Below are 18,572 nucleotides of genomic sequence, written 5' to 3'. Positions count from 1 at the left end.
GACGGGCACCCCTCCCACGTTGGGAGGCCATCCCCAGCTGAGCCTCCGCCATCTTCTTGCTCCAGCGGCGAATGTCCTCCCATCTCTTCCGGCAGTGGGTGCTCCGTCTGTGGTGGACCCCCAGTGTCCGGACATCCTTGGCGATGGCACGCCAAATATCCTTTTTCTGGTGGGCGCTGACCTTCATGAAATGTACAGGGGAAGAAGAGAAGTCATTAACAACTGCGCCGTCAAAGTGAGTGGCCCCCATCCCTACCCTTTCCATTTGGCACATGCACCCACCGTCTTTCATGCACTCAGTTCTCTGCACCCCTTCCTTCTTACAACCAGCCCTCTCCACACAGGCATAGCCCATACAACATGCCCCCTGTGTACTTACCTGTTGGTCTGGAGGACCGTAGAGTAGCATGTACTGGGGAGGACCCCGTCCACGAGCTTCTCCAACTCCTCCGAAGTGAAGGCAGGGGCCCTTTCCCCAGACGCACAAGCCATTGTCTCTTCCAGACCGAGGTCACAGCAGCACTTGCAGTGTAGGTCCTCTCCTGTCGAAGATCAGGTATCGAGTGATTGAACAGATAGAAAATGGCGGTCACGTCCGCGGCGGTGCGTACCATCACCGCCGGCGTACATCGTCATTGGCTCCTGGAACCCATAGGGTCCAATGTTAACAAATTCAGCATTGCGCCGCAGTCTTCGACCGCCTACCGCGACGGTGTACAACGCCAGCGCAGTTACCTCACATCCCATTGTCCCACTTTACAGGTCAGGCAGCCGCCATTTCAGGGGCCCACATGGCCTGATTGCCAACTGCGTCACACATACCTAGGCCTACTCTCAACACACAATCTGGGCAGATTTTGTGTATGAATCGTGTTCTGTGTAGACTGTGGGTACATACCTCTGACTTGTTTGACTCTCTGGTCGCTGTTATCCTTCATAGGCATTGTCCGCTGGGACATGTGAGGAGATGGTGGAATCCTCCGGTGTACCGACCGCTGGTGGACCTGTCGACAATGGAGGAGAAAAATCTGATAATCACCTACAGGTTCGACCGTGCCACAATCCTGGAACTGTGTACCCAGTTGGAGCCAGACCTGATGTCAGCAATCCGCCGTCCCATAGGAATCCCCTCTCAAGTGCAGGTGCTATCAGTGCTCCATTTCCTTGCAAGTGGGTCATTTCAAACAACTGTGGCCATGGCATCAGGGATGTCCCAGCCTATGTTTTCCAACGTATTGTCCAGAGTGTTGTCTGCCCTGCTGAAACACATGAGGAGCTACATCGTTTTCCCTCAGGTGGAGGACTTGCCTACAGTGAAAGGTGACTTCTATGCCCTTGGACATATCCCCATCATCATAGGTGCCATTGATGGGATCCATGTGGCTTTGCGCCCCCCCCCCCACAGGAGTGAACAGGTGTACAGGAACCGGAAGAGTTATCATTCGATGAATGTACAGATGGTATGTTTGGCCAACCAGTACATCTCCCATGTGAATGCCATGTTCCCTGGCTCAGTGCATGACGCCTACATCATGCAGAATAGCAGCATCCCTTATGTGATGGGTCAACTCCAGAGGCACCGTGTGTGGCTGTTAGGTGACTCTGGTTACCCCAACCTGTCATGGCTACTGACCCCAGTGAGGAATCCCAGGACAAGGGCAGAGGAACGCTACAATGAGGCCCATGGACGTACTAGGAGGGTGATCGAGCGGACCTTCGACCTCCTGAAGGGCAGGTTCCGCTGCCTCCATATGACAGGTGGATCCCTATTCTACTCACCAAAGAAGGTGTGCCAGATCATCGTGGCCTGCTGTATGCTTCACAACTTGGCTTTGCGACGACAGGTGCATTTTCTGCAGGAGGACGGTCCAGATGGTGGGGTTGTGGCAGCTGTGGAGCCTGTGGACAGTGATGAGGAGGAAGCAGAGGAAGAAGACATTGACAACAGGGACTCAGTCATCCAGCAATATTTCCAGTGAAACACAGGTGAGGATACATTCCTGCCTACTACAAGTACTTTTACACTTCTACCTCTATCCTGTCTGTCGATTTCACCCAGTGTATGGTCACTGAGTTGTCACTTTCCCTTACGGTTTCACAGGTGTGGGTCCCAACGTGTGTCATCTGCTTAGATTCCTCAGGGACTAGAGCTGTGTAACATAGGTATGTTGACATTACTATTTCCTGAAAATGTTGTCACTGTAATTGCAAATACACTATTTCAAAATCACAGACAGACTCCAGATCTTTTGGTGCTTTAGGTTTGTTTATTTACATACAAAATATTGGAAGGGGAAGTTAAATGGTGAGGGGTGATGGCGGAGGAGTGTCCATGGCAGAGTCCAGTCTATTTGTCTCATAGGTGCATTGCCCATATGGGCATAGGAAGAGGAGCTGGGGCAGTTTCAATATGGACAGGGTGACAAAGTGGGACAGTGGGTTGACAATCAGGGTGGTCTCATTTCTTGGCGGGGGTCTTGGCATCGTGCTCTGTCTTGTTCCTGGATCTCAGGGACCGTTTGCGGGGTGGTTCTCCGTCTGCAGGGGGTGGGGTGCTGGTGTGGTGGTCCTGTGGCGGTGCCTCCTGTCCAATAGCGCTGGCGGAGGTGGTGGGCAGTTCATCGTCCATTCTAGTGTCAGGGGCCCCTTGTAGTGCCACAGTGTCCCTCCTGGTGTTGAGTAGTTCCTTCAGCACCCCTACGATGGTGCCCAGGGCGGAGCTGATGGTTCTGAGTTCCTCCCTGAACCCCAAATACTGTTCCTCCTGCATGCGCTGGGTCTCCTGAAACTTGGCCAGGACAGTTGCCATCGTCTCCTGCGAGTGGTGGTATGCTCCCATGATGGAGGAGAGGGCTTCGTGGAGAGTGGGTTCCCTTGGCCTGTCCGCTCCCTGTCGCACAGCAGCCCTCCCAGTTCCCCTGTGTTCCTGTGCCTCCGTCCCCTGGACCGTGTGCCCACTACCACTGGCCCCAGGTCCCTGTTGTTGTTGGGTTGGTGGGTTATCCTGGGTTCCCTGTAGTGGTGGACACACAGCTGATTGACGTGTCCTGGGGACGGAGGTATGGGCCCGCTGGGTGGGTGCTGTGCTGGTGTTACCAGAGGGGGGAAGGTCAGTGGTGGCCTGTGCCTGTGTGAGGGGAACCGACTGTCCCGAGGTCCACGATGGTCCGGGCTGGTCATCTAGATCCAGTTGGACAGAGCTGCTGTCATCACTGTGGGCCTCTTCTGTGGGTGGGGTGGAGATGTCTGGACCCTCCTGTCAGGTGACGTTGGGTAGTGGTCCTGCAGGGGTGTAAAAGCATGATTATTGCATCTGTGTGTCATGGTGTGCAATGGGTGGGTGACCCTGTACCCCAGTGCTTGCATTCCTGTGTGGGGGCTTGTGTGATATTGGTTTAGGGGGGTGTATGGGTATGTGCAGTGGGCATACTTTAGTGATGGGTGTCCATGCGTTGGTGTTGCATGCAGGGCTTGGTGTTGGGATATGTGGTTTGTGATATTGGTACATTTGGAGGAGTTGGAGTGATAGTGGTGGGGGCGAGGGTTAGGTGTGGGATAGCATGCAGGTAGGGTGGGGGATATGGTAGTTAAAGGTTTGACTTACTGGAGTCCATTCCTCCACCGACTCCTGCGAGGCCCTCAGGATGCAGAATCGCCAAGACCTTCTCCTCCCATGTTGTTTATTGTGGGTGAGGAGGTGGGGGTCCGCCGCCAGTCCGCTGAACCGCCTGGTGGTGCCTTGAGACCACTGAACGCACCTTCCCCCGTAGGTCGTTCCACCTCTTCCTGATGTTGTCCCGACTTCTTGGGTGTTGTCCCACTGCATTGACCCTGTCGACTATTCTTCGCCATAGTTCCATCTTCCTTGCAATTGAGGTGTGCTGCACCTGTGCTTCAAATAGCTGTGGCTCTACCCGGACGATTTCCTCCACCATGACCCTGAGCTCCTCCTCCGAGAACCTGGGGTGTCTTTGCCGTGCCATAGGGTGGTGTAAGTGATATGTGGGGTGGTGTGTGTGGTGATAAGTGTGGTTATATGTAGTGGTGTGTGGTGTTTTGTGCGTGGAAGTTATGTGGGTGATGGTGTTGTGTGCCTGTGGCTGCTAGTTTGTGGATGGTGGTGTCTCTCTCTGGCCTTCTCTCTGTAATAGTGGTCGTAGGGGTTTGTGGGTGATGTGGGTGTGTGTTTTATATTGCAATGGGTGTGTGGGAGTGGTGTGTGTATGTGTATCAGGTGTGTGTATTTCGAATTGTCCAATGTGGCAGTGTTTTGTAGAAGTGTGTGTATTTTGAGCGCAGCGGTGAGTACCGCCAATGGAATACCGCGATTGAAAGACCACCGCGTGGGTTCGTGTGTCGTGATAGTGTGGGCGTATTTCTGTTGGCATGACGGTGGAGGTTTTGTTTTCACCAGTTTATCACTGACCTTTGGTGTGGCGGACTTGTGTGGGTGTCTGAATTTTGTCAGATTTCGTGATGTGTGTCATAATAGCTGTGGCGGGATTCCGCGGCCGCGGCGGTGTGTTGGCGGTCTTCTGCACGGTGGTAAGCGGCTTTTACTGCCAATGTTGTAATGACCTCCTATGTCTTTTGTGATAAATATACAATAATTCCTTCTTCGACAAACTTTTGTTCCTCACTCGTGGTCCTGTAAAATTTCCCTTGGCAAGCAATCTGCAGGTTTGTTGTCTGATCCCAAGACATACTTTGCAACTTTACACACAAAATCAAAGTCCTTAAGCCCAATTACCCACCTACCGAAACAAGATGATGGGGGTCATTTTGACCTCGGCGTTCTTTTTTAAAGACCGCCGAGGGACTGCCGTGCTGAAGACCGCCAGTGGTGGCGGTTTTCCGCTCGGCGTATTATGACTGTTGGCAGCTCTCTGTCCTTTTTCGGACGGAGAGCCTCCAACAGCCATACTGGCGGGCGGCGGAGAAGTGGAGGTTGCTCCACCTCCACGTCAACAGAACACCGCCCACCGAATCACGTCCTGTGATTCGGCGTGGCGGTGTTCTGTTGACGGTGTGGTGTCGGCGGAGCAGCCCCCATGGCTCCCGTCCCCTCCTGGAGGATCGTCGGACCAGGTAAGTCGATCGTCCGTGAGGGGAGGGGTTGGGGGGGTGTTGTGTGTTGTGTGCGTGCATGGGGGTGTACGTGTGTGTATGTAGTGGGGATGTGTGAGTGCCTGTATGCTTGCGGGGATGTTGTGAGTATGGGAATGAGTGCGTGTATGTCTGTAGGTATGTCTGTATGGTTGTGTGCATGTATGTTTGAATGTGGGTGTGCGTTTCTGACTGTGTGTGTGTATGTTGGCATGTATGTTGGTGTGCGTGTATGTGTGTTGGTGGTGCCTGCGTGCGTGTCGTGTGTGCATGAGTGCTGTGATGTTGGGGGTCAGGGTGGCGAGGGGGGTCCTGCCACCTTTGGGGGGTGGCAGGGGTGGTGGGGGGTGTAGGGGAGGGAGTCGGGGTGGGGGTTGGGGGATGGGGGAGACCCCTATCAGTACCAAGGAAGGGATTCCCTGGCACTGATAGTGCTGACCGCCATGGATTTCATGGCGGTTTCAAACCGCATGAAATCCATGGGGGTCAGCCGGGTCCAAATACCGCCGGCAGTGTAGTGATGGCCGCAGGGCTGGAGACCCAGGTCTCCAGCCCGGCGGGTGGAACGGAGAACCGGCGGATGACCATGGCGGTAACCGCCATGGTCATAATTAAAAAAAAAAGACCGCCAGCCTGTTGGCGGTCTTACCGCCGCTTCTCTCCCTTCCGCCAGGGTCATAATGACCCCCGATATGTCTAGGCCCTTCTTCAGTGGGTTTTGATTAGTGGTCACTTAAAAAGACAATCCCCTCCATCAAATCAATTTGATTTTTTTATGGCTAAAGACATAACTAGGGCTTCCTTCTCTATATACTGGAGAAGGGTATCACTGTTCTTCTTAGTGCACATGATGCAAACCAATAGTATGTTCACAGCTGTCAATTTTGTGCAATACTGATCCCACATCTTTCATATTTGCATCAGTGATGACTTTCACATTCTTTCTTGGTCCAGGAAGCCACAGAATGGACTCTGACACAAGGATCCAGGGTGATCTCCAATAGATACAACGTGTCTTCGCCAAAAATGATCACACCAGCACTAGAGTTCTGTAAATAAAAAGCACAGGAGGCTGCTGTTAGAAATGGGGTATTTGGTTGGCAGTCCGTTACCTCCTGTCCAAGCAAGGACCCTCACTCTAGTCATGGTAAGTCACACACAATCCAAATTATCCTGTGCCCACCCTCTGTTAGCTTGGCACTGAGCAGTCAGGCTTAACTTAGAAGGAAATGTGTAAAGAATTTGTGTAATAAATCATACAACAACACAGTATAACACCACAAAAGTACACCACATAGTGTTTATAAAAATATATAGTATTTATCTAGTTAAATGCAGGTCAAAACAATCAAGATTTGAAAAGTACACGTTGAAATATCACTTCAGAGAATGATAAAAAGAGTCTTTAGTCTTTAAGAAGCACGAGTGTCTCTTGCGAGCACAAAGTACCTGGTTTGCGTTCAAATTCTCCGCAAGGGACCGCAGAGGAGGAGATGTGTGAAAAATGGGGAGGTGTGCGTCAGTTTCTCCGGGTGCACACTGATGATGCGTCCATAATTTTCCACGCAAGGGAGGCTTTGCATCGATTTCAAACGTGCTGACTTGGATCCTCTTCAGGTTGCGGGGCTTTTGGATGCCCCGGGGATGATGTGGAGAAATCCTGGGTGTGCAGGACGAAGTCACAGGAGCTGCGTCGATCTGGTGGGCGATGCAGGGAAATTTCAGTTGCACGGCAGGCGCTGCGTCGATTCTTCTCGCAGGAAGTCAGGCTGCGACATTCCAGCTCGGCTATGCGTCAGTCCAGTGGGCTGTGCATCGAAGTTCTGGTCGCAACACTGGCGCTGCTTCGATCTCCTCTCAGGGAGTCAGGCTGCGTCGTTCTGGTTCAGGGTGCAGTGATTTTCTCACAGTGATGCAGGATGTGTGTCGTTTCTTCCAGGCTTTGCGTAGAATATTCACTGCAGGAGTTCTTTGCAGGAGGAAGTCTTTTTGATCCCGAGACTTTAAGGAACAGGAGGCAAGCTCTATCCAAGCCCTTGGAGAGCACTGCTCAGAAGATTCAGAGGGCAGCAAGGCAGCAGGGCAACAGCAGGGCAGCAGTCAGCTGAGTCCTTTGGGCAGCCTGGCAGTTCCTCTTGGCAGGTTGCAGGTTCTGGTTCAGAGTTTCTTCCCCAGTGGTATCCTGTCCAGAAGTGTCTGACTTGGTAGGGTTAGAGGCTCTGTTTCAATACCCAAATGTGCCTTTGAAGTGGGGGAGACTTCAAAGAGTGGCTTAGAAGTGCACCAGGTCCCCTTTCAGTTCCATCCTGTCTGCCAGGGTCCCAGTAGGAGGTTTGGCAGTCCATTGTGTGAGGGCAGGCCACTGTCCTTTCAAATGTAAGTGTCAGACCCTCCACCATCCCAGCCCAGGAAGACCCATTCAGTATGGAGATGTGTGCAGGTGTCACTGAGCATCCTGTGTTTGGGGTTCTCTGAGTGAAATGCACAAGGGAGCTGTCAAGTAACCGAGCCAGATGTGGATTGTAAGGCACAGAAGGATTTAAGTGCAGGGAAAATGCTCACTCTCTAAAAGTGGCATTTCTACAATAGTACTATTAAATCTAACTTCACCAGTCAGCAGGATTTTGTATTACCATTCTGGCCAAACTAAATATGACCTTGTTACTCCTTTCAGATCAGAATCTACCACTCAAAAAGTATATGAGGGTAGCCCTAATGTTAGCCTATGAAAGGAGCAGGCCTCACAGCAGTGTAAAATGAATTTAGGAGTTCTACACTACCAGGACACATATCTACACAAGTATATGTCCTTTCTTTTAGCTGCATAGCACCCTGCCCTATGGGTTACCTAGGGCCTACCTTAGGGGTGATTTATATTCATAAAAAGAGGAGTTCAAGGCTTGGCAGGTACTTTTAAATGCCAAGTCGAAAAGGCAGTGAAACTGCACACACAGGCCTTGAAATGTCAGGCCTGAGGCTTGGTTAAGAGGCTAATTATGTGGGAGGCACAATCAGTGCTCACTAGTAGAATTTAATATACAGACCCTGGGCACATGTAGTTCACTTTACTGGGGACTTACAAGTAGATTAAATAAGCCAGTCGGGTATGAACCAAGGTCACCATGTTTTAAGGGAGAGAGCATATGCACTATAGCACTGGTTATCAGTGGTAAAGTGTGCAGAATCCTAAAACCAGCAAAAACAGTATCTAAAAAGTGGAGAGAGGCAGGCAAAAAGTTAGGGGTGACCACCCTAAGGTTGTTAGGTCTAACATGTGTCCCCCCAGCTGAAAGTGGAGAGAGCTGCCCAACCTCCTGGGAGGTCTCATCGCTAAGGCGAAAGTATCTGGAGAGACCATCAGCGTTGGCGTGCAAAATCCCCGGGCGATGCTCCACCGTAAAGTCTATCCCCTGTAGGGAAATGGACAACCTCAAGAGTTTAGAATTCGCACCCCTCATCTGCATGAGCCACCTGAGAGACCTGTGGTCTGTCTGAACCCAGAAGTAAGCCCCAAACATGTTTGGTCTCAGCTTCTTTAGTGCCCAGACCATTGCAAATGCTTCTCTCTCAATAGCACTCCACCTCTGTTCCCGTGGTAATAGCCTTCTTCTAATAAAGACAACCGGTTGGTCTAGGCCCTCCTCATTTAGCTGTGCTAGAACAATAAATTCCTGGGAATAGTCAGGTGCCTTGAGCACGGGGCCGTGCAGATGGCTTTCTTCAGGGAGTCAAAGGCTTTCTGACAAGCCTCTGTCCAATTCACCAACCTAGGTTGTTTCTTGGATTTCAATTCTGTTAAGGGGGCTACTATGGTGCCATATCCCTTAACAAATCTGCGCTAATATCCTATGAGGCCTAAGAAGGCTCTCACCTCTGTTTGGGTACTAGCTGGTTGCCAGGCCTTGAAAGTTTCAATTTTGGCCTGGAGAGGCTGCACCTTGCCACCACCTACTAGGTGTCCCAAGTAAACCACGGAACCCTGCCCAATCTGGCACTTACTGGCCTTGATGGTCAGGCCTGCCTGTTGCAGGGCCTAAATCACCTCCTTAAAGTGGAGCATGTGTTCCTCCCAGCTGGAACTATAGAGAGCGATGTCGTCTAGGTAGGCTGCGCAAAAGGTATCCTTGCCAGCTAGGACCCCGTTAACCAACCGTTGGAAGGTAGCAGGGGCATTTTTCAATCCAAAGGGCATTACTCTGAACTGGTAATGGCCCTCAGGAGTAGAGAAAGCGGATCTCTCTTGAGCCCCTTTAGTCAAGGTAATCTGCCAGAACCCTGATGTGAGGTCAAAGGTACTAAGGAACTTGGCGGCGCCGAGCCTGTCTACGAGCTCACCAGCTCAGGGGATGGGGTGAGCATCTGTCTTTGTGAGACCCTGGTAGTCCATGCAGAAGCTAAATTCTGGCTTGGCACCAGGGGCAGCAGCCTTGGGAACCAACACGACTGGGCTGGACCAGGGACTACTGGACTTCTGTATCACCCCAAGAACCAGCATCTTGGAATCTTCATCCTTGATGCTGGACCTCACTTTGTCTGACACCCTGTAAATTTTGTTCTTCACAGGTGGACTGTCTCCTGTTTCAATGTCGTGGACACACAAGTGTGTGACCCCAGGAGTGAGGGAGGACAGGGAAGAGAACTGCTCCAAAAACTCATAGCAGTCTCCCCTTTGATCTAGAGTCAGGGAGTCATAGAGATTAACACCCTCCACTAACCCATCACCTTCCTTGGCAGAGAAGAGGTTGGGGAGAGGTTCACTCTCCTCTTCCATGCCATCATCTGTCACCAGAAGCATACTGACGTCAGTCCTCTCAAAATGAGGTTTAAGTCTGTTGTGGTGGAGAACCCTTAGGGGGTTTCTAGGGGTCTTGAGGTCCACTAGGTAAGTAACCTCCCCCTTTTGCTCCTTGACTTCGAATGGGCCAGTCCAGCAGTCCTGAAGAGCTTTAGGCTTTATTGGATCCATGACCCATACTTTGTCTCCAAGTGAGAATTCTACCAGAGTGGTCTTCTGGTCATACCACTCCTTCATCACCTCTTGACTGGCCTCGAGGTTGCTCTTGGCCTGTTTCCAGAAATGCTGTGTCTGGATGTTGAGGGCCAGCATGTAACTGACCACATCCTGGGGAGGTTTCTTTGAAGCTTTCCCCAATCCTTCCTTCACTGTGTTTAGTGGTCCCCTGACAGGGTAACCATAGAGAAGTTCAAAGGGGCTGAACCCCACCCCTTTCTGGGGCACCTACCTATAAGCAAAGAGAAGGCATGGTAGGAGAACGTCCCACTTATGCCTCATGACTTCAGGTAGGCCAGTGATCATTCCTTTCAGGGTCTTGTTGAATCTCTCAACAAGCCCATTGGTTTGAGGAGGGTAAGGGGTGGAAAACTGGTAGGTTACCCCACACTCATCCCACATGGACTTCATGTACGCTGACATGAAGTTTGTGCCTCTGTCAGACACAACCTCCTATGGGAACCCCACATGGGTAAATATCCCCATCAGAGCTCTGGTCACCACAGGTGCAGTCACTGTCCTTAGAGGGATTGTCGCTGGACAGCGGGTGGCATGGTCCACCAAAACCAGGATAAACCTGTTGCCTGGGGCTGTTTTTGGGTCCAGTGGACCAATGACGTTGATGCCGACCCTTTCAACGGGGTGCCAACAACGGGGAGTGGGATCAGGGGGGCCTTAAGCCTTTTCCCTGTTTCCCACTAGCCTGGCAGGTTGGGAGGACCTTCAGAATGCATCTGAGGCTACCCGTATTCAAGGCCAATAAAAGTGGGTGAGAAGTCTGGGAAAGGTCTTGTCTTGCCCCAACTGTCCTGCCGTGGGATGTCATGAGCCAGGCCCAGTAGGAAGTCCCAGTAACACAGAGGGACCACCAGCACACGTGCTGCTCCAGCGGCCGGTACCTTAGGCTCACTGTGGAGGAGATCATTCTCCCAACATATGTGGTGATCGCCAGAGGCTTCACCTGCTGCTTGGGCTGAGGCCTGTTGCCTCAGACCCTCAAGAGTGGGACACTCCTTCTGCGCTTTGCAGAATTCCTCCCTGGTTGGCCCGCCCTCCACTTGCCAGCCAGCAATCTCAGGCAGGTTACCCAGGTCAGCAAGATCCTCCCCAGTTCGCTCCGGGGCCTCCTCCTATGGGACCCCGTCAACCACCGCAGGAATATCTGTGGTTGGTTTCCTGCACCCCTTGCCCTTCCTCTGTGCAGCTGTCTGGGCCATTGTTCCAGGCTCCAAATGCCCTTGACTCCCTTCCTGGGCAGCCATGGACCGTGTGGTCATGCAGACCCATTCAGGCAAACTTAACATCTCCAGGTGGGATCTGAGCTCTACCTCCTTCCAGTCAGTGTGCTCAAGATCATTGCCTAATAGACAATCTACAGGTATGGCAGGACTCATAGCTACTTTTAGAGTACCAGAGACCCCCCCCTCCACTCAAAGGGAACCAGAGCAACCGGTAGGTGGCTCTCACGATTGTCAGCGACTATGACCTGGTGGAATGTATTAGACGTGCTTGCTCTGCTGACACCAGCTGACCCCTGACAGTAGTCATACTTTCTCCTGTGTCACGCAGATCCTCTACCCTTTGCTCATCAATGGTGACCCACTGCCTATACTTGGAAGTATTGGCAGGCATATGGGCTTTTGGCACCATTTCCTTATTTCCCAGGGACACTAGCGATACCGCTATCTGTTTCCCCAAGATAACTGGGACCATCTCCCCAGAGCGCTACACTAGCCATCCCAGGTGTCTGCCCTCCAGTGGTGAGCTGTGCCCTCTTGGGACACTGGGAGTCACCCATAGAGTGTCCAAACTTGAAGCACTCTAATCAATTGGGGAAAAACTTCCCTTTCTTCTTGTCAAAGAATCCTGGTCTCTTCTCAGACTCAGGCTGGGACTGGGTACCCACACCCCCTGGGAATTGTTTCAGGGGGCTTTTGAGAACTCCTTATTTTTACATTTTTCTCCCCCCTCTTTCTTCTGTTGGGAACCCTGACCACCTTTGTGGGTGCCCCCCCATGTACCTTCTTGGACACTGGTGCTAACCCAGAGGTCCGCCTCCTCAGCAAGCTTCCTAGGGTCAGTCATCCTATTGTCAACCAGGTGCTGGCGCAACTCTGTAAAGCAAACACTGAACTTATGCTCTTTCAGGATCAAATTATATAACCCCAAATAGTCATCTACTTTACTGCCCGCACCCATCCATGCAGTGCCTTACTGGAGAAATCAAAAAAGTCTACCCAGTTCTGTGAGAGAGTTTGGTGCTGTTCCTGAACCTCTGACAGTACTTCTCAGGTGTCAACCCAAACTTGGCAAGCAAAGCAGTTTTCATGGGTGCGTATTTGTTTTGATCCTTAGGATCCAATGCAAGGATTGTGTCCCTCCCCACTACTGGAACATACCACCACAAGGCTGCCCCCGTTGTCGTTCAGAGACCACATGAGCCCTTAGTGCAACTTAATAAGCAGCCAACCACTTATTCAATGTCATATCCCACCACATAATTTGGCACTCCATTTTTGGATATACGAACCTTCCTTTCCCCAGCAGATCCTGCATGGATGCTGCCACCATCACTGCTGGACTCAGACTGCCTTGCCTTGATCTCCAGCCCTTTGAGACTCAGTTCATGAGCCAACAAAATTTTCTTTTCAGCCAAAGACCTTTCAGCCTTAGCTTGTTTGGCTGCTCTTTCAGCCTTTCGCTCTGCTTTCCTCTCCTCTGCTTCCAGGTTTAATTTTGACATTTGTAGTTGAAATTCTCTCTCCTATCTCATTTCCTCTGTGATCAGGCCATGGCTAGAGACATGCTCCCTGGTTTTCTAGGGGGCACAATTACAGGGGTAACAGCCCCCACTACTGGCAAACAATCCTCTGCGGGGCCCTCCTCTGGACTCTCCTCTTCAACATTCTCATCTGAATGGGCTTCTGCCCAGGCCCTCAGCACCCTTCGGTATTCCTCCTTCCTGGAGGCACCCTGGGTAGGTACTCCCATCCCCTTGCAGAACCCCTTCAGCTGTTTAACAGTGTATGCCTCCAGCTTGGCTAGGTCAAAATCTTCAGCTCCTGCTTGAGACCCAGACATGTTGAATGAGGATTTAGTCAAAAATGTCAGGCAGAAAACGAAACTGCAGAAAAAGACAAAAAATCAAGTTGACCTTCAACTGTGGGTAAGTAATGTACACGTAGCTATTGTATGTCACAGCACAAATAAAAGTCCTATCCTCACCGCTGATCACCGATGTTAGAAATGGGGTCTTTGGTTGGCAGCCAGGTTACCCCCTGTCCAAGCAAGGACCCTCACTCTAGTCAGGGTTAGTCACACACAATCCAAATTATCCTGTGCCCACCCTCTGGTGGCTTGGCACTGAGCAGTCAGGCTTACCTTAGAAGGCAATGTGTAAAGTATTTGTGCAATAAATCATGCAACAACACAGTATAACACCACAAAAGTACACTACGTAGTGTTTAGAAAAATATATATTTACCTAAATAAATGCAGGTCAAAACGATCAAGATTTGATAGGTACACATTGAAATATCACTTCAGAGAATGATAAAAAGAGTTTTTAGTTTTTAAATGCAACAAGTGTCTCTTGCAAGCACAAAGTACCTGGTTTGCGTTCAAATTCTCCGCAAGGGACCGCAGAGGAGGAGATGTGTGAAAGATGGGGAGGTGTGCTTCGGTTTCTCCGGGCGCACACAGATGACATGTCAATAATTTTGCACGCAAGGAAAGCTTTGCGTCGATTTCCGATGTGCTAACTTGGATCCTTTTTGGGTTGCGTGGTTTTCGTACGCCCGGGGGACGATGCAGAGAAATCCTGGGCACGCAGTACGAAGTCACAGGAGCTGCATCAATCCGGTGGGCGATGCAGGGAAATTCCGGTTGCACTGCAGGTGCTGCGTCGATTCTTCTTGCAGGAAGACGGGTCGTTCCAGCTTGGCTATGCGTCGATCCAGTGGGCCGTGCATTGAAGTTCCGGTCGCAATGCTGGCACTGCAACGATCTCCTCTCGGGGAGTTGGGCTGCGTCGTTCCTGTTCGGCATGCAGTGATTTTCTCACTGCGCTGGAGGATGTGTGTGTTTCTGGCAGGCTGTGCATCAAATTTTCGCCGCACAAGGAGCTCTTTGCAGGAGGAAGACTTTTTGGTCCTGAGACTTCAAGGAACAGGAGGCAAGCTCTATCCAAGCCCTTGGAGAGCACTTCTCAGCAGAGCCAGAGGGCAGCAAGGCAGCAGGGCAACAGCAGGGTAGCAGTCCTTTGCAGAAAAGCAGTCAGGTGAGTCCTATGGGCAGCCAGGCAGTTGCTTTTGGCAGGTTGCAGTTTCCGGTTCAGAGTTTCTTCACCAGTGGTATCTTCTCCAGAAGTGTCTGAATTGGTAGGGTTAGAGGCTCTGTTTAAATACCCAAATGTGCCTTTGAAGTAGGGGAGACTTCAAAGAGTGGCTTAGAAGTGCACCATGTCCCCTTTTAGTTCCATCCTGTCTGCCAGGGTCCCAGTAGGGGTGTTGGCAGTCCATTGTGTGAGGGCAGGCCACTGTCTCTTCAAATATAAGTGTCAGGCCCTCCACCCTCCCAGCCCAAGAAGACCCATTCAGTATGCAGATGTGTGCAGGTGTGTCTGAGCATCCTGTGTTTGGGGTTGTCTGAGTGAAATACACAAGGGAGCTGTCAAGTAACCTAGCCAGACATGGATTGTAAGGCACAGAAGGATTTAAGTGCAGGGAAATGCTCACTCTTTAAAAGTGGTATTTCTAAAATAGTAATATTAAATCCAACTTCACCAGTCAGCAGGATTTTGTATTACCATTCTGGCCATACTAAATATGACCATTTTACTCCTTTCAGATCAGAATCTACCACTCAAACAGTATATGAGGGTAGCCCTAATGTTAGCCTATGAAAGGAGCAGGCCTCACAGCAGTGTAAAACAAATTTAGGAGTTCTACTGTAGTGTAGCCATTTTTAATATAGCTTTTGCACGTTTGCCTAAAGCATTAGGCCTCTGTGCACTTTGTTCTAGATGCATTTTATTCAGCCTCGCACTGTTATTTTTTAATAACCAGTTTCACAGTCTTGTTTTATTTTCTTCTATCACACTGTTTAGCTTACCTCAGCACCGGAGTTCTCAAACAATACATTCTTGCTCGCTCTGTGCTTCAGTCAAGGATACAGTCTGGTATATTGCCGATAGACGTGGTAGAAGTTTAGTCTCTAGGTTTCGTAGAAAGTACTTACGTAGGGACGTTTCTTAGAACATCGGCGTGTTAGTTATAAAACCACTTCCTAGTCTTGGTACACGTAAGAGGGAGATTCCGCCCAGGGAACCACAACTAGACGCTGACTGCCCTGTTGCAGATGCTGATCCAGATCACAGGCCTTTGCTCAGGTATGAGGGTTGATGTCCTCCCGGGGGAACCTGAAAGGCAGGCTTAAAGCTTAACATGCTGTGCTCAAAATAGAACTTAGAAGAGAGAACGTACTATGGGAGCACTATGATAGCATTATTCTTATGTTTCACTCTCCTCGTTACTATTTCAATCTTATTGTGTTGTATGGTTCTGGTTATTGCGGCTCACTCCTTGTTATCTAAAATGCAGTCGTTTTGTTAAACTAATCTTTAAAACTCAAACTGCTGTTGTCATTTATATGAGACCACACTGTGTATGAGAGAACTGGTTGGGATCTGGGTGACCACGACTTCCCTGGGAAGCACTAAGATGTCATGCGCTCGGTTGCCCAATTGTCTCTTCCTTTTGGGAGAGATGAGGCACTGCTGGTTAGTCGGAGCTCAACCCGGATTTGGGGTGACAAGGGTCCGTCGCTGTGAGTTAGATTTAGTCCCCCACACTGCGAACGATCCTGCCACCCAAAAATCCAGTAGTCTCATTAGGATAATGAGAGCCTACGCGACACTACACTACCAGGACAAATAACTACACAGGTATATTTCCTGCCTTTTATCTACATAGCACCCTGCTCTACGGGTTACCGAGGGCCTACCATAGGGGTGGCTTATATGCAGAAAAAGGGGAGTTTAAGGCTTGGCAAGTACTTTTAATGGCAAGTCAAATTGGCAGTGAAACTGCACACACAGGCCTTGCAATGGCAGGCCTGAGGCATGGTTAAGGGGCTACTTATGTGGGTGGCCCAATCAGTGCTACAGGCCCACTAGTAGCATTTAATCTGCAGGCCCTGGGCACATGTAGTTCACTTTACTGGGGACTTACAAGTAGATTAAATAAGAGAATTGGGTATGAACCAATGTCACCATGTCTTAAGGGAGAGAGCATACGCACTTTAGCACTGGTTAGCTATGGTAAAGTATGCAGAGTCCTAAAACCAGCAAAAACAGTATCCAAAAATTGGAGGGAGGCAGGGAAAAAGTTAGGGGTGGCCTCCCTAAGGCTGTCAGGTCTAACAGCTGCCTTATATGGGTTTGAACTCTGGGGCACGCCTAAGATTAAATGGATTGTTCCATTTTGTAAAATGTTGGGGTTTAGTGTTTATCACAACACCCTCAGTGTAATGAAATGTGATAAATACCATATATCATTTTTAGTTTTTGTAAGTATTTGCTTGCAGTAGGATTTGCGATGGGCTTGAAACTGTAATATTGAATGAACATTTTTAACTCAAATCTATTAATTCAGTTTTTGTACCATTGATAATCATTTTAATGTAATTTTGTACATAATCTGCTTTTTAATGGAAAATGTACCAATTGTAAATGTTTATGTGAGTACTTTTAATGGGTTTAAATCAAAATAAAAAATATAGGGCCAGATGTAGGTAGCTAAAAAATTGCGAGTCGGAAATTGCGAGTCTTTGCGACTCGCAATTTCCGACTCGCAAACAGGTATCCAACAAGAAGAAGCGACTTCATTTTGCGACTCGCAAATGTTGCACCGCAGATTGCGAGTCCGCTGTTTGCGAGGTCGCTTTTTGCGACCTTGCAAAAAACGAACACGCAAATTGCGAGTGGGTGTCGCAAATTGCGACTGTGCCGCAAATTGCATGCAGGTGCTGCAGAACACTCTGGAAAACACTTCCTGGCTCCTGCTGATGACATCACAGCCAGGAAGTTTACAAATACACCTGGGAGGAGGGAGGACCACACCCATTTCCAACTGCTGAACAACCACCAGGAGGAACAGCAGCAGCAATGGAGGACTCAGGCAGGAAGAGGAAACTCACATTTTCAGAAAAGGAACTGGAGGTGCTGACAGATGAATGCTGCCAGCACCATGATCAACTATTTGGAAGAGCTGCCCTCAGTGTGCCTGAGTCTGACAAAAGGAAGATTTGGACGGACATCCAGGAGAAGGTGAATGCAATCGGGGTGAGCCACAGGAGCATAGACGAACTGAAAAAAAGATGGTACGACCTGCGCTCCAGGACCAAGGAGAGGGTGGCAGAGCACCTCCGGGAGATGAGGGGCACAGGAGGAGGCCCATCTACCGTCCCACCACCCACACCCATGGAGGAACGAGTGCAAGAGACCCTGGAGCCAGAGGCAGTGGCTGGAATAGGTGATCTGGACACGTCAGCGCCAGGACCATCAACCAGTGAGTACCATGAAACATGCATGTACACCCATATCTGTCATACCCACACCCACCCAGTACACAGCAGCATGCACAACCAAATTAGCTCCATTTCAGAGTAGCAACCACCAGAATGGTGCATTATGGCAATGTAGTCCAGTAAGCAGCTGATAGGCAACAGTTTATTAGGAAGCATACAACAGATGTTAGATACTGACAGTGTGTTCTCTATGTCCCACAGGTCTCCCACAAGACACCACCACCATCCACACCGTCCAGGGTGCAGAGGTCAGCCAACAGGCAGCAGAGGACCCAGGAGCAGCCACCACAGGGCCCTGCAACACCCGACCACAGTCCCCTCCAGATGCATCAGTAGACATAGTGGAGATTGACCCAGCACCTGGTCCCAGCCACAGTGCCAGCCAACAGGACCCTGATGCTCCACCGCGTCACAGACGACGTGTTCATGTCCCTGCAGTGTCCCAGGGAGATGTAGGGGACTCCTCCATGTCCGCCGCCAAGGCAGCACTCATGAGAGGTCACCACCTGCAAACAAGGCAAATGAGACTGATATCAGGGGCCATGCGGCGAATGGAGAGAAATCACACAACAGGGCTGGCACAGGTCCACACAGACCGTCAAAACCTGAACAGTCATGTAGGAGACCTTGCACTCTCCATCAGGCAACTAGTGACTGAACTTGTTACAGAGAGAGAGAGTGCAAGGCGCCGTAAACGCCAACTGATCCACCGTTTGGACCGCATGGATGCCTCTATCGTCCGCCTGGCTGTGAATACTACAGGGCTGTCACGATGGACATTCAGTTTACAAGTCGACATGGGCCACTTTGCGAGCGATGGGGCTCACGGCCTGGGATGGATAAGCCACGCTGTGGACATGATGGAGGC

This window comes from Pleurodeles waltl, chromosome 5, assembly GCF_031143425.1.
Source record: "Pleurodeles waltl isolate 20211129_DDA chromosome 5, aPleWal1.hap1.20221129, whole genome shotgun sequence".
NCBI lineage: Eukaryota > Metazoa > Chordata > Amphibia > Caudata > Salamandridae > Pleurodeles > Pleurodeles waltl.
Note: the sequence above shows the minus strand (reverse complement) of the source record.